This window comes from Pleurodeles waltl, chromosome 6, assembly GCF_031143425.1.
Source record: "Pleurodeles waltl isolate 20211129_DDA chromosome 6, aPleWal1.hap1.20221129, whole genome shotgun sequence".
Taxonomy (NCBI): Eukaryota; Metazoa; Chordata; class Amphibia; order Caudata; family Salamandridae; genus Pleurodeles; species Pleurodeles waltl.
Window position 1 is genome coordinate 1,350,915,918 of NC_090445.1, and position 25,499 is coordinate 1,350,941,416.

The 25,499-nt window shown below is 49.4% G+C and overlaps 1 pseudogene; it reads left to right on the forward strand.

The window, feature by feature from the left end:
- Positions 1 to 10,660: 10,660 nt before the first annotated feature.
- LOC138302135 (protein canopy homolog 2 pseudogene) lies at positions 10,661 to 13,478 on the forward strand (annotated as a pseudogene).
- The last annotated feature ends 12,021 nt before the right edge of the window (positions 13,479 to 25,499 follow it).

Below are 25,499 nucleotides of genomic sequence, written 5' to 3' on the forward strand. Positions count from 1 at the left end.
CAGGGTGCACCATACCATATGTGAGGGCATAATTGCATGAGCATTATGCCCCCACTGTGTCCTTGCCAAACCTTACAGGTGCCTCAGCAAAAACCAACTATCCTGGCATGGTTGCTGACTGGTTCCAGCAAGCTTCACATCCAGACAGCCAATACACAAACCCTGGGGGAGAGCCCTGTCTCTCTGGTTTGTGAAACAACGCCCTTCCTGGGTGGAGGAGCTAACTCCCCCTCCCTCAGGAATGTGCACTGCCCTGACAGTGAGCTTCAAAGGGCTGCCGCCCTTGAAACTTGACCCTCAGGCCTGCTTCTAGCAGCAGATGGCCTCTCCCTTTGCAAACCCCCAATCTTGGAGGGAGCAAAGGCGGGAAACCACACAAAGGGTAGGCAGAGTGACCTCACCTAGCCTGCAACACCCCTAAGGGTCATGCAGGGAAAGTGGACCCTTCATTTCATTTTTCTCTTGGAAAGGAAGAAAATAGCCAATCGGGTTTAGGGAAGTGAGCTCGCCACAGGAAGTGGTCACTGCAGAGGGTGTAGCCACCCAAGGATAAGTGTCCCATTGGACACTACCAGGATCCCCCTAAAACACCTACTAAATTCAGTATTTATTGGGCTCCCCTCGACCAAGAATTTAGATTGAACAGGAGGAAAGAAGACAGCACCAAAGAACCCACCAGGATGAGAACCGAGGACCTGCTGCACCAGAAGAGGCTCCAAGACCCCTGCTTGCTGCACCAGAGTCCCAGCAATCACCACTACGGAGGAGCTCACCACTGGATGGACCTCAAAAGCCCCATAGGACCTCCAGGCTTCACAAATAGCCTAAATCTCCCTCCTGAGTAGAGGCACCACTAAAGAAAAGCAAGAAACCTGCAAAGGATCAGCAAACCAGTGAAGGTCGCTTCACTGAGTCGCCGTTATCTCTGTGAATGAAAGTCACAGCCAGACCTGATGACACATCAATGACCACCCAGAAGTGACCCGCATCTGTGCCAAGTCTGGTGTACTGGACCCTCTAGTGGCCGAGATACAGCAATACCCTGGGCACTGGTCAGCTGACATCAGACCAGCAGAAAACCAGTTCTCCCAGAGCTGAAAAAGGATCAGACGGAAGCCCTCGTTGAGAGACCTCAGTAACAACCCGAACCTCGAACCAGAGTGCCCCCATTGTCCTGTAAGCCGCCCGCAAAGAGACTCACCTCTAGCTACAGTTGGCTCTGTTGCACAGCATTCAAGACCTCCAAAACGCCCTGCAACTGGCCGCCCAGGGCCTTGCATCGCGAGAACTGCTGTGTGCCCTGGGTCCCCAACCCCTTAAGACCTCAGCAGCCCAAGGGGACCCTGAAGGCATCATCTTTAAATCTGAAAACCAGCTCCTTTTCCAAGTGGCTGCTCCAGGTGGCCCTGTGCCTTTGCCAAGAACCTCTCCAACGCTGCTCCCACTGGAACCAGGAACTGCCCGAGCCTCTTCAGCTGGCACAGTGTGCCCAGCAACTGCTGCGACCACCCTGCAAATGAAGAGACTGGTAACTCAACTGTGCGATTTTTTATACATTTTTAAAAGTGACTGCTTATTGATTCTAATGGTGCGTAGTTACGCACAGAAAGTCTAACTTTGCTAAAACTTTAAAAAGTCATAACTTGAAAAGTACTTAACGTATTCTAAAGATCTTGGTCTTAAAATGTATATAAAAGTCTGAAGTATTTTTATGAATTTGGGTCTTGAGTTATTCATTGAGTGTGTGTGTGCATGATTGAATTTGTGAGTACAGCAAATACTTAGCACATCTCCTGGATTAGCCTAACCGCTCGACCAGCTACCTTAAAATTTGGAGCATTAGGTGGTCTAATTTTTACCTCGGGAAACCAACGTGTGGTTGCCTGAACCCTCTGCATAGTGTGCTTGGTTTTGCACACTAGATAGAGGACCAGCCTCCAACACTCAGACACCATGTGCCCTACCTGCAGGAGGAGGAGGGAGACAATGCACCTCTGGCAGCAGAGGACTCAGAAAACAGTGATGTGGATGAGGAGGAGGGGGATGTGGACAACAGGACACACATCATACAGCAGTACTTCCAATGGCACTCAGGTAAGAGTGTACTTCTGTTCATATCTCCACTTTAGTTAAGTACTGTGTGCCTGCTGTGCTGTGCCAAGCATTACCTTTACTTTCCAATTGTCTGTAACTTCTTTTTTGCAGATGTTGGCGTGGTCACAACTGTGTACTGATGTGATGACTACAGACTACTTAAAACATTTGATGGATGGATTCACACATCACAGGAAATTTGCACAGGATAATGCAGTTCAATACATTGCAGATTGTTGTATGATAAAGCAAAGATACTCCAGTTGTGTTCAAGGGTGTTTATTGAAGTGACAAAAAGGAAGGGATAGTACAATAGAGTGGGGTGATGGTGGACAAAAACTACAGTGTAGTGGCCCAGTAGGTATGGAGCACGGGTCCAGTGTCCAAGGGGCCATAGGAAAAGGTGTAATGGCAGTCCAAAGTGAAAAGGTAACTCAGTGGGACACAAGAGGGACATTCTGGAGGGACTCATTTCTTGGCAGTGGTCTTGGTCTTGGCAACAGTCTCCGGTGTCTGTGTGGGTCACAGGGAATGTTTGCAGGGTAGTTCACCTTCTGCAAGGGGTGGGGTGCTGTTGGTCTGTGGGTGGTGTTGCAGGTCCTCCTGTCGACTAGCTGCAACTGATGTTGATAGCTGCTGAGTGGAGTGGCTAGTGGAAGTAGGCTGCTGGTTTGCTCTGTTCTCCTGCATGGTGTTGACCATGTCACCCAACACCACTACAATGGAGGCCATGTTGTTATTTAGACCATGCAACTGCTGCATTACCTCCTGGTGGTGTACCCCTGCAGCCGCTGGTTCTCCTGCATAATGGTTATGACCTAGCCCATCCTATCCTGGGATTGTTGGTATGCCCCCAGGACATGTGTGAGTGCACCCTGGGCAGTAGGTTCCCTGGGGCAGGCCTCCGCCTGGGAAACAGCTGACCTCCCACTGTCCCTGACCCCCTGTGCCTGTGTCCCCTGAAAGGTGTGCCCACTCCCACTTACATCCAGACATTCACCATCTTGCTTGTGTGGTGTCAACTCAGGTCCCTGTACAGGTGGAAACACTATTGATCGACGCGTCCTGGGGTCAGACGTTTGGGGACGTTGGCTGTCTGCTGTCGTGTTGGAGTCAGATGGGGGGCCTTTGGTGGACTGGCTTTGGGATATGTGAGCCGATTGACCAGTGGTCCCAGATGGGCCAGGAAGTTGGTCCAACTCGGGACATCCAGATTTGCTGTCATCACTAAGCGCATCTTCTGGTGGAGGACTGAGTTACTGTGGCACCTGCTCGCCACTGACATTGGCTGGGGCACCTGTGTAGATGTAATTGATTTGTTAGTCATTGTCTGTCAAACAATCTACATTACTGGCTTACCCTATGGGTTGGTGTTGTCCTCCTACCTTTGGTTAGCATATGGTGATGGATTGTGGGATGTGTAGTGCTACATGCTGTCCATGCATTGCTGTTGTGTGTGCATGCAAGGCTGGGAGGGGTGTGCTTGCATTGCACACAACTTGGTAGGGCATGCAGGGGTACACAATTGAGGGTGGTTATTGGGGTGGTGCACTGTATGGGATGGAATGGACTGTAGGGTGTCAGTGTGAGGGGGTGACATGCCTTGCAGGTATCGGTGGAGGTAAGGTAGTAATGGTGACTTACCAGTGTCCATCCCTCCAGTGACTCCATTTAGGCCTTCGGGATGCAGGATTGCCAAGACTTGCTCCTCCCATGATGTGAACTGTAGGGAAGGAGGTGGGAGTCCACCGCCAGTCCTCATGATAGCGACCTGGTGCCTTGGTTCTACCGTAGGTCGTTTCTTCTCTTTAAGATGTCGTCCCTTGTGCGTGGATATTTGGCCCACGGAGTTCACCCTGTCCAGGATCCTCCACCATAGCGCCATCTTCCTGGCAGTGGAGATCTACTGCACCAAACAGCTGTGGCTCTATCCTGATGATTTCTTCCACCATCACCCGCAACTCATTATCAGTAACATGGGGGTTCTTTTGTGGGAACATGCCTATTGTGTAGTGTATGTATTGTGCAGAGAATGTCGGTGTTGAGGTAGGGTGGGTGGTGTGTGATGTAGGAGGGGTGTATAGGCGGATGTGGTGTGTGTCTGCAGTTCTCTAACTATCTGGCCTGGCAAGGTGTAGCAGTATTGTTATGTTTGCAAAGAATGTTTATGTGTATATGTCTCAGGTGTGGGTTTTTCCATCTGGCCATTGTTGCCTTCTAGTGGTGTTGGGTGCCCAATTCTGCTGCAGCGGTTTGCACCGCCAATGGTTGACCGCCATGGTGATTCGTGGTCTATAATTTTGAGGGCAGTATATTGCCGGCATGGCGGGGAGGTTGGTTGGTCCAACAGTTTTTCACCTTCGTTGGGTCTGGTGGGATTGTTGTTGTACTTGGTTTCTGTAGGTTTTATGTTTGTGTGTCATTATCTGGTGGTCTGATTACCACCTCCACGGTGGTCTGTTGGTGGCCGTCACCACGGCGGCCTTCGAAAATACGCCATTGTCATAATGAGGACCTATATTTCTTTCTACATTATAAGCACATGCCACCCTCACTATGACCAATATACCATCTACTTTAGACATAAGTTATTGCTAGTAAAAATGATCTCTATGTCTTTGAAAGCGATTATAAATGCCAACTCAACTTAGAACTGAAAATCTGCATAGAATGTTTCTGTACAACACAAAACATGTTTTAAAATCTACTAGTGTTAATCATTTTCTCAAAAAATAAATACATTTCTACCCACATGAATAAAAAATATCAATACCTCTCTGGCTGTATCTGAGACACTGTACTTTTGTCTATGGCATATGGACTGTGATCCCTTTTATCTACAGACACAGTTATGATTACAAATTTTTTGGTAAAATACACTTTAATTCACACACCTGTTTAATTGCTTTCGTTGATAGATAATATACTGTCCCAATATCACTTTACATCTTTTCTTTTTATAAGCAATAAGGTCCTAAATATGACTTTGATGGATGGTAAAGCCGGTCCGCCGAAGCCCCGATGGATAGGTTGCTGCCAGTATGGCAGCCTCACCGCCGGGGCCATTATGAGTTTCCCACTGTGTCAGCAGGTGGAAACTCAGTTTCCCCCCACTGGTCAAGCAGGAAATCGCCTAAAGGATTGTCTCCAGCTCATAATAGAGCCATGGGCAATGCTGTAGTGTGCAGGATGCACCAGCACCCATTGCAATGTTCACTGTCTGCAGAGCAGACAGTGAACATTTTGATGGGGCTGGCCAGGGAGGCCCCTACACTGCCCATGCAAAGTGCATTAGCAGTGCAGGGTCCCCAATGAGACCCCCTGAACCCATTGTCTGCCAGCATTCTTATGGTGGTGCTACCTCCATGAAACTGCTGGTGGAGAAGGGGGTCGTAATCCCCAGGGCAGTGCCGCTTGTAGAATTGCCCAGGGGGATTAGGACCTCCAGCACCTCCAGACTGACGTGAAGTTTGAATCTGGCGGTGCTGGCAGTCCAACCGTGGTGCTACCACTGCAGTTGTAATATGGTACTCAGACTGATGACCGCGATGACCATCAGGGTCGTAATGAGGCCCTAAGTCTCAGGATAAGAATGATACACCTCTCTCACACCAACAAATAATTAATGGCAACCTGTCCATCTTTGGTCTCAGTGACCTTGTCCTAGTCAACCAATCAAAAATTGAGTTTCATATTTTATTTTTCTTATTCCATATCTGAATGGTTAGTGAGTGTTAACCCTTTTTTGTAGTTTTAGAAAGAAGCCCAATTTGCTCCTTTGTGTGACTGGAGTTGCGACTCCATTGCAGCAATCAGTGCGGCCCATGTAACTTTACGATGGAGTCGCGACTCCAGACAGGAGTTTGAAAATATATTTTTCATTATTTTTGGTAAATTTGAAAAACAACGATGATATTGAATTGGAAAGTTAATTTTTTCCAGTTGCTACGATCACAAAAAACCTCCCTTATTTGAAGACTGTGGGTGTGCTTTAGTAACTGCCCTTCCCCCCACAGTCTTTCACCTCAGCTGCCATAGCAAACTCCTTTGAACACTCCATGGTACCAGTAGTTCAGATGTTCACATCACTGTCTGTCAGCAGCATACTAGCTTTAAATTGTTCTGTAGCAGGTGTGGTTGACTGTTACAGAATGCAAGCATATCCAAAATACTGTTACCTATTTGTGAAATAAACAGAACCAATTACAGATCTACTGAGACTGTCTTAAATCACTACTTGTTTTATCTACCAATATATTTACCACATGCAATAAAATGTGTGCTTTTTTAAACCAGATGCTGCCTTCTATTTTAATCTACCTCATTGAGCTCCAGCCTACTCTTGTGTGCTACACCTCAAAATGGTCAGAGTGCGGATTGTAGATCATAACTGTGTTTTTTGGGTATGAAGTATGCTAGAAAGAGTGACATTGACAAAGAACTGGATTTACCTACTGTGGATATTATTTGGGTATGCCACAGAGAGTTGAAGTGGCATCAGAGCTTCCAACTGGTTGAAAGCATTGTGACTTCTCAACCTCCTCACCTGATGATTGTGCACTGTGGTGGTAATGACCTATTCGCACTCCCTTGGGTAAGACTGAAAATCGTAATGAAGGATACCTTTGCACAATTAGGTGGTCATTGCGAGTTTGGCAGTATTTAGTGAAGCAGCCTCATGGAAGGAGAAGGTCTTGGCTATCCTGCATCCAGAGGGCCTGACTGGAATCACCAAACAAATTGAAAGGTGTAAGTCACCTGCACTCCCCTACCACTATGTACACCCTGTATCACATGTGTCCCCGTCACCCTATCACTCCCCAACCCTCCCAATCCCCCACTGAAACTCACCCCCTAACCACTCATACCTATTTTCCCAGGATGTCCACACCACTTAACTAAAACCTTCATAACTTCTGCACCAAATATTGGTAAAGCATGTTCAGCATGAAGCACTACCAATCTAACAATGCATCACCCTTCACTGTTCTAAAAATGCACAACCCCCATCCCATAGGTACACCTACATAGGAAAGGATGACAAATACCACTGAATAAGCAGGTCCCAAGAGCTAACCAATAAATGGCAATGTCAGTAATGCAAAAATACTGATATGTCATCACATATCAGATGCAATCAAATAAACTGAACTCCATTCGCCAAAAAGCAATAAATAATTTGGCTACTGCCATTGCCATACCTAGGGTGCAACCATCCAGCACCATGTCCCTGGTTAGGCAATGTGAAAATGTGAGGCAGATATGAATATCTCTTATTGCTGTCCACAGGTATCACTGCTAATGTCAGCTGGAAGCAGGTGTCACAAACACCAAGTCCTCCACCAGAAGAAGGCCGCGGTGATGACAGCAACTCTGGATGGTTGGGTCTGGATGATCTCCTTGGCCCATCTGGCAACTCTGGTCAGTCACACTACACAAGCCTCACCCAGGCCATGTTAGACCCCCCCAATACTGAGATAGATAGTACACCAGTCACCCAACACCCCTAGTCCCGTGTCCCCAGGACAAATCAAACAACAGTGTGCCCACCTGTACAGGGACCGAAGTCAACACCTACCATGCAAGATGATGAAGGACCTAGTGGGCACACCAATCTAGGGACACATGTACATGGTGCGAGGGCCAGTGCAAGGTCATCTGTGGGCCAAGGGTTGGGGCAACCCAGGGAACAGACTGGCCAGGAGGCACTATCACAAGTCCAAGGAGCATACCAAACTTCCCAGGACAGGATGGGCCAGGTACTTACTGCTTTGCAGGAGAACCAAACGCTGTAGAGGGAACACTACCTGGAGGCCATGCAGCATTAGTAGGTCCACAATGCCACCATGACCTCCATTGCAGGGGTGCTTAGGGAAATAGCCATCATTCTGAATGTGTTGTCCACCCATCAGCAGGCCCCTTCCATTAGCCAGAGTCATGCCCAGCCCTCTCCATCTACTGCAGCTAGTGGACTGGAGGCTCTGCCAGAGGAGTCACAGGCCACGAGCACCCTTCCCTCTGTTGCTGAAGAACCCCCTCACAAATGTTCCTTGCGAGCCAGACATCCTTCAGAGACTGTAGCCAAGGCCAAAACCTCTACAAGGAAGTGATCCTCTCCTAAAATGCCTCCCTTATGTGTCACTGACACACCTTGCTGACTTTGGACTGGCATTGCTCTATTTTCCTATAGTCCCATGGATACTGGACCTGTGCAACCAACTGCTTAGGCCACCACACTGAAGACGTCCACCATCAGCCCACTCTTTTGCACTATCCCTTCCTTTTTGTAATAAGAATAAACACACTTAAACACAGCTAATGTATTTGTGCAGATATTCAATCACTATGCAATGTTTTTACTACTATGTGACAGTGTAAATGTTACTGAACATCAGTTTTCATCCAAAGTAGTGTCAGCTTGTTGTAATTTTTCTCAGTGTAAGTGCTTGCTACCATTCACCATCCACCAGTCTTAGTGATAGCATTCAGCAGCTATTATATGGATACACAGTAGTGACCACTGCAATATCTGAAAAAGGGATAAAACATCCATGACATACACTTTGGAAGTAGATTATTGTCAAACAACATGATCCTGTGTCAGACACCATATTAGATTCACAGGTCTCATGTCCTACAAATACAGCACTGTAATGAACTTTCAAAATTACTACGCACATCACACAACCTCAGTAATGGCCCTATAACACACATCAAGAATAGAGCCATGCCATGTTGTCTGTATGGCACACTCTCCGGCATTGCATCCAGTGCTGGGGAAACTGTCAGGGAGACCCTAATCACAGAGGTGAAGTCTGAGGCCATCAGTGCTGCCCTAACACTACCAACAGCACTTCCTAACTACAGAGGCACCCTGAGTCAAAAATGTGAGTTGGCCAAACCCATCTGAGCATACATACAGTTGAAACATAGAAAAGGCAGGAGTACAGTAACCACATATGTCCCTCCTGTATCACTAACCACACAGATGACTGAGTCAGAGCAAACCACATAGTATTGAATTTAATATAAGAGATGCCACACTGCACTTTATGAGGTGATTGTAATAAACTCAATCACAAACCTACCTGACTGTCATTGGAAGTACTTCTGAGTCAGCTGAGTCCTGGTGTCAACATCATCCTCCTCCCCATCATCATCACTGTCTCCTGTTCCCTCTGCTGCCACTTGTGCATTGGATCCCCCCTCCTCTTCCAGTAATGGCACATGCCCTCTGAGCCCCAAATTGTACAGCATGCAGCAGGTCACGTCTATCTGGCAAACCTTATCAGGGGAGCAGGCCAGGATCCACCAGACATCTGCAGACACCAAAATCTTGCTTTAGGAAGGCCAAATGTCCTTTTTATCACACTTCCGGTCCTTCCATGTGCCTCATTATAGAAAATATCAGCCTCTGTCCTCGGATTCCTCACTGGTGTCAACAGCCAAGACAGGTTAGGGTAGCCTGAGTCACCTGAGAATAGTGGAATAATACATAACATATGTACAATAATACAGAAGGGAAGGGAAAATATAGATGCTGTGACAGACAGTGAAAACAAACATCATACCACCAATGAGACAGCCTCTCTCTGTCTGTAGCTGTGTCATCAGGTGTGGGACAATTCTGTTCCTCATAACGATGGCGTCATGCACAAATCCAGGGAACTTGGTAGTCACTTGTGAGATATACTGATGAGCGAAACACACTATCTGCACATTAATAGAATGATAACTTTTTCGGTTTCTTCATACCTACTCAGTTATCCTGGGAGGCCCCAAAGTAGTATGGGTACCATCATTGGCCCCAGGCACATGTGGGTTGTGTCCATTGCATAATAAAAATCTGCCTTAACTGTGGCCAATTCTGCACCATGTGGGAATTTGATGTTGTTTTCAACGTGTTTGAGCAAGGCAGATAGGACATCCTTCAACACTAAACTGAACATTGGTTGAGACATACCTGCTGCCAAAGCCACTGCCACCTGAAATGACCCAGTGGTCAAAAGTGGAGCACTGAAAGCACCTGTGCAGTAGTAGGAATTGCATTTGGATGACGATTAGCAGGGATGAGATCTGGCTCCAATTGTGTGCACAGTTCTTTGATTGTCACACTATTCAGACGATAGGTAAGGAGTACATGTCATTCTTCCTTTGTAGCCAGGTCAACTAGGGGCCGGAACACAGGTGCATTCCTCCGCATTTGCATTGGTCAGTATCTACACATAGCAAACAATACAGGTGTAACAAAGAAAACATATATTGAGCACCAATTCTATCAATCAATGCTGAAATATTAACCTCTAGCCAGCTTGCCTCAACTGTGACCCGGCCTGACTTGCAGGTTTGTCCCGGTGAAGAAAATCTCCCAAAAAGAGACTAAGGCCCTCATTCCGAGTTTGGCTGGCGGCGGTAGCCGCCATCCAAACGGGAACCGCCACTTGGCCGCTCTGCGGTCAAAAGACCGCGGAGGCCATTCTGGCTTTCCCGCTGGGCCGGCGGGCGCCCGCCAAAGGAGCGCCCGCCAGCCCAGCGGGAAAGGCCCTGCAACAATGAAGCCGGCTCCGAATGGAGCCGGCGGAGTTGCAGGGGTGCGACGGGTGCAGTTGCACCCGTCGCGATTTTCACTGTCTGCAATGCAGACAGTGAAAATCTTTCTGGGGCCCTGTTAGTGGGCACCTGCACTGCCCATGCCAGTGGCATGGGCAGTGTAGGGGCCCCCAGGGGCCCCACGACACCCGTTCCCGCCATCCTGGACAGGCTGGCGGGAAGGGGGTCGGAATCCCCATGGCGGCACTGCAAGCAGCGCCGCCATGGAGGATTCTCCCAGCCGGGGGTAATCCGGCGGGAAACCGCCGGACCCGGCTGGGTGACCGCGGCTTCACAGCTGCGGTCGGAATACATAAGGAAGCACCGCCAGCCTGTTGGCGGTGCTTCCGTGGTCGTCGACCCTGGCGGTCGATGACCGCCAGGGACAGAATGACCCCCTAAGTCCGAATGTAGAAAGTTGACCGGGACCTCCCAGCCAGCATATCCGAGGAGGGCTCCAAGGACATCGGATCAAGATCCAGGTTTGCCCGGTCGAAGGATTTTCACCTCGAAAAAACGACTAAGTCCGAAGGTAAAAATCTCCGCTGAGGGCTTCAGCGACGCGTATCTGGAAAAAAGTTCCAGGAGGTCGGATTGGACTGGCAGGTTCGTCCCGCTGAAGAAAATCTTCAGAAAAGAGACTAAGGGGGTCATTCTGACTCCGGCCGGCGGCGGAAGCCGCCGGCCTGACTGGAACCGCCAGAATACCGCTGCGCGGTCAAAAGACCGCCGCGGATATTCTGGGTTTCCCGCTGGGCTGGCTGGCGACCGCCAGAAGGCCACCCACCAGCCCAGCGGGAAACACCCTTCCATGAGGATGCCTGCTCCGAATGGAGCCGGTGGAGTGGAAGGGGTGCGACAGGTGCAGTTGCACCCGTTGCTATTTTCAGTGTCTGCATGGCAGGGGCCCCACGACACCCCATACCGCCATCCTGTGCCTGGCGGCCAAAACCGCCAGGAACAGGATGGCGGTATGGGGGTCGGAATCCCCATGGCAGCGCAGCAAGCTGCGCCGCCATGGAGGATTCCCCAGGGCAGCGGAAAACCGGTGGTACACCGCCGGTTTTCCGTTTCTGACCGCGGCTGTACCACCGCAGTCAGAATGCCCAAGGGAGCACCGCCAGCCTGTTGGCGGTGCTCCCGCGGTCGTTGGCCCTGGCGGATTTTACCGCCAGGGTCAGAATGACCCCCTAAGTCCGAAGGTAAACTTTTGACCGAGGCCTCCCGCGGGCTGTAGCCGAGCCGGGCTCCATCGCGGTCGGCCTTAAACTTTGACTTTGCCCCGGTCGAGGTGCGACCAGATGACCAGATTGGCGCTTTTTGTTTCTAGGTGCTAGAAAACAATAATTCTTTAAAAATTCATATCTCTGGTTCCCCTTATCCGATTTTCTTCGTTTTTGTGTCATTTTAAAGATAAAAATATAATCTATTTTCATAAATTGGTTTTTGATTTTTAAACTGTTTTCCGTGTTTTATTTGATAACTTTGTTGTGATATTTGAATGCGTTACACTCTGTCTCCTAAATTAAGCCTTGTCGCTCGTTGCCAAGCTACCAAGGGTTGAGCTGGGTTTAATTTACTGGGACCTAACTGGACCTAAGTGGAGATTAGTGGCCTATTGCTAAGTGTAGGTACCTACCTGCTCTTACCAATAACCCATTTTACAACACAACCTTTATGTGCACATAGGTACTTGTCATGTGCAGCATGACTGTGATATGTGTACAGTATGTAATCCATTGCTGTATCTGGTTGAGAAGTCTTCATAAATGTGTCCTTATCTCTGTGTCTCCCATGCAGGTCAGCGCATATCAAAAGAAGGGATTGTGGCGAGCCATCGCCAAGGAAGTGCAGGCCCTGGGGGTCTGTAGCCAGTGGAGCACCCACTGCAGAAAGCGGTGGGAGGACCTGAGACTCTGGGACCGGAAGACCGTAGAGGCCCATCTGGGGATGGCCTGCCAATTAGGGAGGGGTGCCCGTCGGACCCTGATGCCCCTAATGGCCTACTTACTGGCGGTGGCCTACCTAGAGTTGGATGGGTGCTTGAGGGCAGCACAGCAGCCACAAGGAGGTTAGTACTCACAGTGTTCTTCATGTCAGTATTGATTTGCATAGTGATTGTATAGTTTGCAAATAGCTAGTGGATGTCTAAGTAACCTCTGATCGGGTATGTAGCTAAGGTCCTCATTGTAATGCTTATTGTTCTGTCTAGGAGATGGTCCTTGGCAGGGTGTATCAGCTGATTTGTGTTCAGCAGGAAGATGCACCTCAGAGACAGCTGTGTTTTCTACCTAGGCTTCCTCCTGGCCTCTCTCTGGCTGGCACATCTGCCAGGACCTGCATTGTGGAGTGTGTCTCGTGGATGAGCTGGAGTGGGAGATCTTGCAGGTGGACCCAAAGAAGACTATTCAGGCTGGTTCATTAAGGATAAACCCAGATGGCAGTCAATCGGTGTCTTAGGTACCGTCTGCATGATCCAAGGTTTACTTAACCGAGCTCCGAGAGCGTGTCTTTGAGAAGATGGCAGACTATGGGGAGAAGGTAGATTAGTCCACCCAGCGCAAAACGTAAGTACGTGTCCTATCCCGGGACAGCACCAAGATGGATCTGTGGTGCACCAAGCTAGACAAAGACGTGACTTCCAATCTGAAGTTTGCAGGTGAGCGTATTGTGAAAGAGTATGAGGATAAACTGATTTTTTCTCACGCAAGTCTGATAATGTGAAGGACCGATTAAGTAACAAACGTACAGATCTTTGTGACCATACAATCCACCTCTCTCATGATGAGCTGTGAAGAATCAGTCCCCTGCTTTAGATGATTTGTATTTTTTTAAACATCTCAAATTCTTTCTGAGGCCTGTGTCAAAAAGCACTCAGAGGGATAATCGGAACATTTGGTGTGTTTCAGAGGAAGTAAAAAAGGCACAGATATTAATTCCCTTTTATTCCTACAAAAAAATCCTCAGTATTGCTTGAATTCCACATTCCTCAAGGTTAGAGCATGAAGGTGCTTGAAATTCAGGTGTATGCTGGTCTGCTACAAGCTGTAAAGACTCTAGCACTGCCTATCCTTCATTGCTTTCCTTTCTGCTAGAGCCCTGATCCTACAATTGGTGTTTTGGTCACTGACTCCATTTGAGTAGCTACTTGAGTAGACACTTCATCTTACTCTGACATGAGATTCATCCCTTAAACCTGTTGCACAGCTTGCGGCATCAAGAAGACCACAAAACCTTTTTCCACAGCAGGTTCTTGCAGAGCAAGGATTTTATTTGAAATGTGTGTAGTGTGCAGCCTTCCATTACACAGTTTGTTGACACCCTACTCCGTCTCACTGGGACATTCACTTCACTTTTGCTCCAGTGTGTGTCCTCCGATCTTTTCGTGCCTTCAACTTATGTAGAAATCTGCTCGGTGTGTTGGGCTCTTATTACCAGACTTCTCAGGAGAATGGTGTCCAGCATACAGCTTCCTGTTGATGAAAGTAGAGACTCTCCACTCCAATCTTGAAAGCAATACAGCCAAGACATATAAAGAAGTCTGTCTGTTGCAGGTCAGCATCTTGAACTTTGTACTGTTTCTTTATTGCACACTTCTTTTTTATGTTATTTTTTACATACTACTTTTTAAAAAATTTAAATCTGTTCTTTCTTTTCCATTGGTCTGATGATAGGTAGTTGTAAGTTACTGACATGGCTACATATGTAGAAGGCTTCATCCTGGGACTAAAGTGAAGATTGGTGACTCTCATGTACTGCTGTTTAAACTAGCTATGTGATATGTCTAGGCAAATGCAGGCTGTGCACATACTGTCATGGGGTAAGTGAAGGTGTCCCTAAGTTAACTCCCACACATCGTTTAGTGAGTAGTCACAGTCTGCTGCTGTATCAGTGTAGTGTTGTCGATAGAGGATGGTAGGGGCTTCAAATTGCATGGTCTCTTGTTGTCAGTAGCCAAACGTGTGGTCTGGTGTTTGCCACAGCATACTGTATATTGCTTGTGTATTGTTGTAAGGTTTGGCTCATATGTAGCACAAGTGTTGTAACCAACCCTATGCTCCCTTTGTTTCTCCCCCACCCTACCTCCTTTTCTTCTTCGGTCCTTGTGTGCATTAGCATCATCAGGCAAAGAAGAAGGGGCACCAGCGAGTGGGGAGGCTGTAGCCCACGGGACCCAGAAGGCAGAGTCCACCGATGCTGAGGGGACCAGTGGGTTGGAGGGTAAGGGAGCACCATGGGGGAGACAGGAACTGTTCCATTTGGCTCTGATTCCTCCTTCGATGGAAGCTCCCTAGTTGTGGTGGATCCCTCTGGAACTACCTCAGCAACTACATTGTCTACCACCCCTCTTACCAGCACTGCCATCCCAGTAGCTCCCCACCGAGGTGCCTGTGCCACTCACCTAAGAGGGTGAGCATCTCCTTCACCGCAGGCACCTCTTCCCCACCCCAGTCATCCCTGCTGCCCTCAATGAGGAGGCTATTGACATCCTGAGATCCATCTCTGTGGGGCAGTCAACTATGGTGAATGCCATTCAGGGGCTGGCATCCCAGATGCAGCAAAGCAATGCCTACATGGAAGGCATTCACTGCATGATGGCTGGCCTACAGAGATTGTTTCAGGCTCTGACCTTCTCTTTGATGGCAGCCAGTGTCCTTACTTCTTCTGTCCCCCCTTCAGCTACCTGTCATATCACCACTCACACCTGCCAGCACTGCATCCTCACTACTAGATCCAGCAACAAGTTTAGCCTTGCCAACAGTCACCACCACAGCAGACATGCAGACATGCACCTTATACACCACATCCACACTATCGCTATCACCATCACACCATATGCAGCACACTCACCTTACTTGCAGGCACCACCTCAAAATACATTCAAACAACCAGCCTGTCTTCTCCCAGCCTCTCTTCCCCCTCCCAAGACACATAAATGCCCCCACTCACCCACCCATCAGTCATCCACCTCACACATGCACACTTTACATGCACCTACATCCAAGTCCAGCACACCTACACATCCTACAACCATTCCCTCTACCTCCACTCCCAAACCTGTTCACACAATCCACCCCACTGTTCCTAAAAACGTTTTTTTGCCTGCCTTGACCTGTTCCCTCTCCAGCCCAACCCTGTTTTGTCCCTAAGCATCATGTTCCCCTTCCCCAGCCCAGACCCTCCTGCTCCCAGTCCTCCCTTGGCCACCCTCGTGTTTCTCATATTCCTCCCCAGCTAAAAAGCCTCCCTCTAACAAAAACAACTGTACCCACTCCAGCTCCAAAACCACTCCCCACCCATCTAAACATAGACCCAAATTCCCACCCCCAAACCAGAACCCAAGGACCCCCCCTTCCAAACCTAAACCCCTGCCACCAACCCCACCCCTTGAGCCCTGAGGTGCCTGCCTGCCCCATTAATGTCCCTGCCCAGTGGAGGCCATTAGGCTGTCAGGAGTAAAGTTGGGGAATCATCATGCCCATGTGTGCATATTGCACTTGTTGGACTGGCCAATTGCCTATTCTTGTAAATAGTTTTATATTTCATTCATATCCTTTTCACCTTTTAATAAATCTGCCCAACTGATGATGTTAGTGTCGATTTCAGTGATTTGTCCGGTTTTGTGAGCTTATGTTATTTCTTTTTTTCTGAGCTGTTTTTTATCCATGTGTATGCTATGTGTGCGCCATGTGTATTGGGAGTGGTGTGTGAGTTTTGGTTGTACCTGTCTGTGATTTGTGTGTGCTTGTGTGTGTTTCAGGATGGGTGTTTGTGTATGTGTGTATGTGTTCATTGTAGACCGTGGCGGGTGTGTGTGTTGCATGTGGGTGTGTAACTCTCCCCTTCTCTCCCTTGTGTGCTAGATGGCTGTACTCCCAGTTGTCGTTTTCATCGTTGTCGCTGTTCCTGTACTTGGATTGTGTCTTAGAGCATTGTGAAGACTTCCAGTTCTGGTTCCTTGTTGGCGGCAGACTCGTCTGTGTCTCTGGAGGTGAGTGTCAGATTATATACTGCTCATTTTGACCAGGCTTTTCGTGGCGGTCCGTCCGCCCCAGAAATCGTGGCAGTCTGCTGACTTGTAATATGGTGGGCTGTGAAATGCCTTTTGCAGACCTGGGGATGCCAACCGCCGTCTGCGGCAGTTGGACCGCACTGGCAGTACTGGCGGTGATGTGGCTGTGTTTGGGTCGGTTCACCGCCACGGTCATAATGTGGCAGTCTTCACCACCGGCCTGGCAGAGGACCGACTGCCACCCCTGCCATGGCGGTCAGGTGACTGCCAAACTCATAAGGGCCACCTCAATGTCACTTTTCTGCTCACACAGCATTGGTGTTCTCCAACATATGCCAAAAGCAGAAACTGAAGTGGTCAACTGATTCTGTCAATCTATAGACAAAGACAGGAAACATGTTAATACAACTTTTTCAGCATTCCTCAGAGATCATAACATGGACTCTATCTACAATATAACCTTCAAGTTGACACAGATGGGAAATATGGAAGAGATGAAGGTAACAGGGTGTTTCTGAGCAACTTGAAATTCTGCGTCTGCTCTTATGTGTACTAATCATGTACACATAACAAATACAAAGGCTATTCTTAGTGCCATCCTATTTATAAACAAACTTTCAATAAAAAAAATCTTATTTTATAGCAAAACGTTTGGAGTCGTGACTCTGTTGCGGATTCACAAACCAAAAGCACACATTCAGTACACACCATCCAACTTATTGTTCATGTGTCATTGTTTCACTTTCTCCATGTCCCAATACATTTCTGAATACCTTAGTGGAAGTTTAAAGGAGTTTGTGAGTGAATGCATGAGTGTCTGAGTGGGTCTATGAGTGGTTGTGTTAAAGTCTGAGTAGATCTGTGTGAGAAAGTGCCACTTTTTATATGGTTAGCCCCCACGTTTTGCATAGAACATGATGTGGTTTCAAACTGCAAGTGCCCTGGGCCCCTGGTAAACAGGTTCCCAGGGCCAGAACTCCATGATTGGCACTTCAGCCACTCTTGTAAGTCCCTAGTAAATGGTACCCTTGGTACCTATGGCATGAGACTGAAGAGGGCCCTCCAGAGCTGCATCACTAATTGTACCACTCTGAGAGGCCCACACCAGCCTCATTCAAACTGCCATTGCAAGTGCATGACAAGGCGTAATCAAAAATTGTAAGCTCAACATGGCATTCACCATGAGTGCCATGTCCACTAACACTGCATGCAATACAGCTCTAAGGCAGGGTGTACTATAATGCATGTGAGGGCATATGTACATGAGCAAATAAGCCCCTACTCTTTCCTTGCCAATTCTTAGACATTGGCCCTCATTATGAACATGGTGTCCGTTCTGCACCACCGGCGGTGGCGGTAAAACCGCCAACAGAGGAGCGGTCCGGACTGCCAAATAAAGAACCAAACAAAACTCACGCATCCCGCGCACCACCCACCACCAGGAAAGGAGTCCCGCTGATGACGGCAGAGACCGCCCACAGGCCGTCGGAAAGGCCCAACCCGACCATCAAATTATGAACCACCATTCTGCGCCAGTTCCAGGGCGGGAACCACCGCCACACAAAGCCAGGTGGAAAAAAAACAAATAGAAGGAAACACTCACCGGAGGTCAACAAAACGTGCAGCGGGAGCCATAGACAGAGAGCTGCAGATCGTGCAAGCCTTGCTCCTTGCCATATATCTACACGACCGAGACCGCTGACGAAGACGACAACGGTAAGTACTGCAACCTACAAAACAAGGGAGGAAAGGGCCAAGTTACATACTGTTAGAAATGGGGTCTTTGGTTGACAGTCAGGTTACCCCCTGTTCAAGCAAGGACCCTCACTCTAGTTAGGATAAAAGAGAATCACCCTCAGCTAACCCCTGCTTACCCCCTTGGTAGCTTGGCAGAGCAGTAGGCTTAACCTCAGAGTGCTGGGCGTAAAGTATTTGTACCAACACACACAGTAACTTAATGAAAACACTACAAAATGACACAACACCAGTTTAGAAAAATAGGAAATATTTATCTAGACAAAACAAGACCAAAACGACAAAAATCCAACATACACAAGTCAAGTTATGATTTTTTAAAGGTTTAAAATAAAAAGAGTCTTTAGGTAGTTGTAACAACACACTAGCGCTGCTAGCGTGTAAATGTACCTGGTTTGCGTCAAAAATAACCCCGCACGGGCGGTGTGCGTCGAAAATAACCCTGCACGGTTATATGCGTCGAAAACAGCTCGGCACGGCGAGGCGCATCGAAAAAGCCAGCCACGCGACGGTCCGAAAGTCCCGCGGCGCTGGTTGCGATCTCTCAGCCTTCGTCAGCGATGCTGCACGTCGTTTCTCCTGCTCCGGGCGTCGATTCTCCGGTCGCGTTTCCTGCGGCGTCGTTTCTCAGCTGCGGAGCCGGCGTCGCGTCGTTTTCTCAGCCGCGATCGGATTCGCGTCGATTTTTTCTCCGCACGGCGCTCAGTGCGTGTATTTTTGTCCTTAGGCTGCCAGCCTCTCCTTTCAGGGTCCCAGGAACTGGAAGGGCACCACAGAGCAGAGTAGGGGTCTCTCCAGAGACTGCAGGTGCTGGCAGGAAGAAGTCTTTGCTATCCCTGAGACTTCAACAACAGGAGGCAAGCTCTACATCAAGCCCTTGGAGATTTCTTCTTCAAGATGGAAGGCACACAAAGTCCAGTCTTTGCCCTCTTACTCTGGCAGAAGCAGCACTGCAGGAAAGCTCCACAAAGCACAGTCACAGGCAGGGCAGCACTTGTTCCTCAGCGATCAGCTCATCTCCAGGCAGAGGTTCCTCTTGATTCCAGAAGTGTTTCTAAAGTTTGTAAGTTTGGGTGCCCTTCTTATACCCATTTTAGTCTTTGAAGTCACCTTCCTTCAAAGGGGACTCACACCTTCTTGTGAAATCCTGCCTTGCCCAGGCAAGGCCTCAGACACACACCAGGGGGCTGGAGACAGCATTGTCAGAGGCAGGCACAGTCCTTTCAGATGAGAGTGACCACTCCACCCCTCCCTCCTAGCAGAGATGGCTAATCAGGAAATGCAGATCACACCCCAGCTCCCTTTGTGTCACTGTCTGGTGTGAGGTGAAAAACAACCCAACTGTCAAACTGACCCAGACAGGGAATCCACAAACAAGGCAGAGTCACAGAATGGTTTAAGCAAGAAAATGCTCACTTTCTAAAAGTGGCATTTCCAAACGCACAATCTCAAAATCAACTTTACTAAAAGATGTATTTTTAAATTGTGAGTTCAGGGGTCCCAAACTCCACATGTCCATCTACTCTCTAGGGGAATCTACACTTTAATCATATTTAAAGGTAGCCCCCATATTATCCTATGAGAGAGACAGACCTTGCAACAGTGAAAACGAAATTGGCAGTATTTCACTGTCAGGACATATAAACCACATTACTATATGTCCTACCTTATCCATACACTGCACCCTGCCCTTGGGGCTACCTAGGGCCTACCTTAGGGGTGCCTTACATGTAAGGAAAGGGAAGGTTTAGGCCTGGCAAGTGGGTACACTTGCCAAGTCGAATTTACAGTGTAAAAATACACATACAGACACTGCAGGGGCAGGTCTGAGACATGATTACAGAGCTACTTATGTGGGTGGCACAACCAGTGCTGCAGGCCCACTAGTAGCATTTGATTTACAGGCCCTGGCACCTCTAGTGCACATTACTAGGGACTTACTAGTAATTCAAATATGCCAATCATGGATGAACCACTTACATATAATTTAAACAGGAGCACTTGCACTTTAGCACTGGTTAGCAGTGGTAAAGTGCCCAGAGTAGCAAAAACAGCAAAATCAGAGTCCAGCACACATCAACAACCTGGGGAACAGAGGCAAAAAGTTAAGGGAGACCACGCCAAGGATGAAAAGTCTAACACGTGTGTCCCCCAGCTAAAAGTGGGGAGCAACTACCCAACCTCATGGGAGTTCTCATCACTAAGGCGGAAGAACCTGGACAGACCATCAGCATTGGCGTGCTCTGTACCGGGTCGATGTTCCACCGTAAAGTCCATCCCCTGTAGGGAAATGGACCACCTCAACAGTTTTGGGTTCTCACCCCTCATCTGCATTAACCATCTGAGGGGTCTGTGGTCGGTCTGAACTCGGAAGTGAGTCCCAAACAAGTAGGGTCTTAGCTTCTTCAGTGCCCAGACCACAGCAAACGCTTCATGTTCTATGGCACTCCACCTACGTTCCCTGGGTAGTAACCTCCTGCTAATGAAGGCTACGGGTTGATCTAGGCCCTCTTCATTCAGCTGTGAGAGTACTGCTCCAATACCATGCTCTGAGGCGTCTGTCTGTACAACAAACTCCGTGGAGTAGTCAGGTGCCTTCAGCACAGGTGCTGTGCACATGGCCGCCTTCAGGGCATCAAAAGCGTTCTGGCAAGCCTCTGTCCAGATCACTTTCTTGGGTTGCTTCTTAGAAGTCAACTCAGTTAAGGGGGTAACAATGGTACCATATCCCTTAACGAACCTCCGATAGTATCCTGTGAGACCTAAAAAGGCTCTCACTTCAGTCTGGGTCTTGGGAGGCTCCCAAGCCAGAATCGTGTCAATCTTAGGCTGTAGGGGTGCCACCTGGCCACTCCCCACCTGGTGTCCTAAGTACACAACAGAACCCTGCCCTATTTGGCACTTGCTCGCCTTAATAGTGAGGCCTGCCTTCTGCAGGGCCTCTAACACTCTCCAGAGGTGTTGCAGGTGTTCCTCCCATGTGGAACTAAACACAGCAATGTCATCCAGGTAGGCGGCACTGAACTCATCCAGTCCTGCCAACACCTGGTTGACCAACCTCTGAAAGGTGGCAGGGGCATTCTTCCTTCCAAAGGGCATCACATTGAAGTGGAAGTGCCCATCGGGGGTAGAGAATGCTGACCTCTCCTTTGCCCCTTCAGTTAAGGCAATCTGCCAGTACCCAGATGTTAAATCAAACGTACTGAGGTACTTGGCAGCTCCTAACCGATCAATGAGCTCATCAGCTCGGGGGATGGGGTGTGCGTCAGTCTTGCTGACCGCATTGAGACCCCGGTAGTCCACACAGAACCTAAGTTCTGGAGTGGCACCAGGAGCAGTAGCCTTTGGGACCAAGACCACTGGGCTGGCCCAAGGACTGCTGGAGTGCTCAATAACCCTTAGGGCTAACATTTTGGAGACTTCCTCCTTAATGCAAGCCCTCACCCTGTCAGTCACCCTGTAAACCTTATGTTTAACAGGTGTACTGTCCCCAGTGTCCACATCATGTGTGCACAGGTGTGTGACTCCTGGGATCAGGGAAAACAGTGAGGCGAACTGTCCCAGCACGTGGCGACAGTCCCTCTGCTGTTCCTCAGTCAGGGAGGGGGAGAGGATCACTCCCTCCACAGACCCATCTTTCTCTCCTGCAGACAGGAGGTCAGGAAGAGGCTCACTCTCTTCCTCCACCCCGTCATCTGTCGCTAGGAGCATGGATAGCTCAGTTCGCTCAAAGTGTGGTTTGAGGCGGTTGACATGTAGGACCCTCAAGGGGTTCCTGGGGGATTGCAAGTCTACCAGATAGGTGACCTCGCTCTTTCTTTCCACCACCTCAAAAGGCCCAGTCCACTTATCTTGGAGAGCCCTAGGCTCCACTGGTGCCATGACCCACACTTTTTGTCCAGGCTGAAACTCAACCAGAGTGGCATTCTGGTCGTACCACCGTTTCATGTCCTCCTGGCTTGCTTCCAGGTTCTCCTGAGCGAGACTCCTGAAGCGGGCAGTCTGGTTTCTTAGTGCCAGCATGTAGCTAAATACATCCTGGGGTGGTTTACTAGGAGCTTTCTCCAAAGCCTCCTTCACCAGACTGAGCGGTCCCCTCACAGGGTGGCCATAGATGAGCTCAAAGGGGCTAAAGCCAAGTCCCTTTTGAGGCACCTCCCTGTAAGCGAACAGAAGGCATGGCAAGAGGACGTCCCACTTACGCTTCAAGGGCTCTGACAGGCCCTGAATCATGCCTTTCAAGGTGCGGTTGAATCTCTCAACCAGACCATTACTTTGGGGGTGGTAAGGGGTGGTGAACTTGTAGGTTACCCCACACACCTTCCACAGAGACTTCATATAAGTGGATATGAAGTTTGTACCCCTATCAGATACTACCTCCTTGGGGAACCCCATGCGGGTAAAAACCCCCATCAAGGCACGTCCCACCACGGGGGCGGTGACCGTCCTTAGAGGAATAGCTTCTGGGTACCGTGTGGCATGGTCCACCAAGACCAGGATGAACCTGTTGCCCATGGCTGTCTTGGGATCCAGAGGCCCCACAATGTCAATTCCTACCCTTTCACAGGGAGTACTGACTACCGGTAAAGGTTGGAGGGGAGCTTTGCATTTCCCCCCACTCTTGCCACTTGCCTGACAAGTCTGACAAGATCTACAATAAGCAGCTGACTGCTTGTTCATCAAGGGCCAGTAAAAGTGGGAGACAAGCCTCTTATAGGTCTTGTCCTGCCCTAGATGTCCTGCCAAAGGCACATCATGAGCCAACCCCAGTAGGAAGGTCCTGAAGCCCTGGGGTACCACCAGCATACGAGCTGACCCCGGCTCAGGAACCTTAGGCTCACTATACAGGAGGCCATCCTCCCAATAAATCAGGTGAGTACCTGGCGCCCCGCCAGCCGCCTGGGCTGCAGCCTGCTGCCGCAGTCCCTCAAGAGTAGGGCATTCCTTCTGCGCTGTGCAGAATACTTCCCTGGTGGGTCCCCCTTCCTGCTGCCACTGCGACAGCTCAGGGACCTCCCCCAGTTCAGCCACCTGTTCCCCTGTAGGTTCCGGGGCATCACCCTCAGGCTCTGCCTCCTCCCGGACCGTGGGAACTTCTGGGGCGGGTTTCCCGCGCCTCCTGCCTTTCCTCTTCTTGGCGGTCCCCTGGGCCACTGTTTCAGGCTCCAGGGGCTCTTGACTACCCTGATTGGCTGCCATAGACCGGGTGGATACGCATACCCACCCAGGCAGACCCAACATCTCCAAGTGAGACCTGTGTTCCACCTCCTTCCAAGGGGAATCCTCCAGGTCGTTGCCTAGCAAACAATCAACAGGCATGGTTGGACTCACAGCTACTTTCCAGGAACCTGAGACCCCCCCCCATTCAAAGGGAACCTGCGCCACTCTGCAGAGGCGCTCAGAGTTGTCTACTGCAACTACTTGGTGAAGTACCCGGGGATCAATCTGCTCTTCAGACACCAGATGACTCCTCACTGTAGTCACACTGGCTCCTGTGTCTCTCAGAGCCTCCACCCTCTGTCCATTGATGGTCACCCATTGCCTGTACTTCTTAGTGTTATCAGGCACTAGGTTTCTCTGGACCATCTCACTGTCCCCTAGTGAGACAAGGGTCATTTCTGCTGGTTCCCACCCACCTGAAACCAACTCCTCCCCAAGCGCTACACTGGCCAAACCCTGGGACGGTGCACCAGTGGGTGCCGGTGTACTTTTGGGGCATTTGGGGTCCCCCCTCACATGACCCACCTGGTCACATGAATAGCACTTACGTAGGGGACCACCTGCCATTGGCTTCCCTTTGGAGAACCATGGCTTCTTTTCACTGGGGGGTTGGGAATCCTTACCCTGGGAATCAGTTTGGGGCCCTTTAGAGAACTCATCCTGTTTGCCCTTACCCCCCCCTTTCTTCTGAGAGGGACCCTGCCCACCCTTGGCGTGGTCTCCCCCATACCTCTTTTGGACCCTGGTGCTCTCCCAGCGGTCCGCTTCCTGTGCAAGCTTCCTGGGGTCAGTCAGCTTGCTGTCAATGAGGTGCTGGCGCAGCTCTGGAAAACATAAACTGTACAAGTGCTCCCAAGCAATTAAATTGTAAAGCCCCTCATACGTGTTTACCTTACTGCCCTTCACCCAACCATCCAGTGACCTGCAACAAGAATCAACACATTCCAACCATGTTTGGGATTCCTTTCTCTTGTAGGATCTAAACTTCTCTTTGTACTGCTCAGGGGTGAGACCATACCTGGAAAGTAAGGCCTCCTTCATGGCAGGGTAGGTGAGACTCTGAGCATCCCCTAAGGCCGTCAGTGTGTCCCTCCCCTCTGCCTCAAAATGCTTCCACAGGGCTGCCCCCCAATGAGCTTCAGGGACCAGGTTCATGTGGAGAGCTGACTCATAACCCTTGAACCACAAGTAGATATCATCCTCCCTCTTATAATCCCTCACAAGGTCTTTTGGGATGTGTACCCTTCTCTCAGGCTGCACTGTAGAATTGCTGCCACCATCCCTACTGGGCTGACTCCTCTGATCTATCTCTTTTAAACTGAGCTCATGAGCCATGTTTATCTTCCTTTCCTCAAGACTGAGCTTTTTCAGCTCCAACTGGTACTCCCTCTCTGCCTGTCTGTCCTGTAACTCTCCAGGTGTCAGACTCTTGGAGGACACACTGCTACCTGCCCTGGAGATTCTCCCCTGAGACATAGCAGGCCCACCCACTACATCAGTGTGAGTGACTTGCAACTCCTCTTCCCCCTCTGGCTCCTCATCTGTGTGCCCCTCAGCTGCTTTGGCTGTCACCCAGGCCCTCAGCGCCTTTTGCAGCTCATCCTTCTTGGATGAGCTCTTAATGGGACAGCCAACATTACTACAAAACTGCTTCAACTGAGCCACTTTGTAGCTCTCCAATTTCTCCAAGTCAAAAGCAGCTTCAGCTAGGGCATCTCCAGACTGAGACATGATGAGAGGTTAAAAAAATATGCACAGTTCCAAAAACAGAAAAGCAAGTTCTCAAATGAAGTTTCAGCAAAGTCAATCACGGGATCAGCGAAAAAAA